This window comes from Stigmatopora nigra, chromosome 1 (genome assembly GCF_051989575.1).
Source record: "Stigmatopora nigra isolate UIUO_SnigA chromosome 1, RoL_Snig_1.1, whole genome shotgun sequence".
NCBI lineage: Eukaryota > Metazoa > Chordata > Actinopteri > Syngnathiformes > Syngnathidae > Stigmatopora > Stigmatopora nigra.
In genome coordinates, this window is record NC_135508.1 from 25903839 (window position 1) to 25905046 (window position 1208).

The following is a 1208-nucleotide window of genomic DNA, read 5'->3' on the forward strand; positions in this document are numbered from 1 at the left end:
CTCTCGATCTCTCAATCTTTCTCTCTCTTGATTTCTCTCTCTCGATCTCTCTCTCTCTCTCAATCTCTCTCTCTCGATCTCTCTCGATCTCTCTCTCTCGATCTCTCTCTCTCTCTCGATCTCTCTCTCTCTCTCTCGATCTCTCTCTCTCCTCGATCTCTCTCCCTCGATCTCTCTCTCTCGATCTCTCTCTCTCGATCTCTCTCTCTCGATCTCTCTCTCTCGATCTCTCTCTCTCGATCTCTCTCTCTCTCTTTCTCCCCCTCCCCCTCTCTCCCTCTCTCCCTCTCTCCCTCTCTCCCTCTCTCCCTCTCTCCCTCTCTCCCTCTCTCCCTCTCTCCCTCTCTTCTCTCTCCCTCTCTCCCTCTCTCCCTCCCTCCCTCCCTCTCTCCCTCTCTCCCTCTCTCTCTCTCTCTCTCTCTCTCTTTCTCTCTCTCTCTCTCTCCCTCTCTCCCTCTCTCCCTCTCTCCCTCTCTCCCTCTCTTCTCTCTCCCTCTCTCCCTCTCTCCCTCCCTCCCTCCCTCTCTCCCTCTCTCCCTCTCTCTCTCTCTCTCTCTTTCTCTCTCTCTCTCTTCTCTCTCTCTCTCTCTCTCTCTCTCTCTCTCTCTCTCTCTCTCCCCCTCCCCCCTCCCCCCCTCCCCCTCCCCCTCCCTCTATCGATCTCTCTCTCGATCTCTCTCTCTCGATCTCTCTCTCTCGATCTCTCTCTCTCTCGATCTCTCTCTCTCTCGATCTCTCTCTCGATCTCTCTCTCGATCTTTCTCTCGATCTCTCTCTCGATCTCTCTCTCTCGATCTCTCTCTCGATCTCTCTCTCGATATCTCTCTCGATCTCTCTCTCGATCTCTCTCTCGATCTCTCTCTCGATCTCTCTCTCGATCTCTCTCTCTCGATCTCTCTCTCGATTATCTCTCTCTCGATCTCTCTCTGAATCTCTCTCTCGATCTCTCTCTCGATCTCTCTCTCGATCTCTCTCTCGATCTCTCTCTCGATCTCTCTCTCGATCTCTCTCTCGATCTCTCTCTCGATCTCTCTCTCGATCTCTCTCTCTCGATCTCTCTCTCTCGATCTCTCTCTCGATTATCTCTCTCTCGATCTCTCTCTCGATCTCTCTCTCGATCTCTCTCTCGATCTCTCTCTCGATCTCCCTCTCAATCTCTCTCTCGATCTCTCTCTCTCGATCTCTCTCTCTCTCGATCTCTCTCTCTC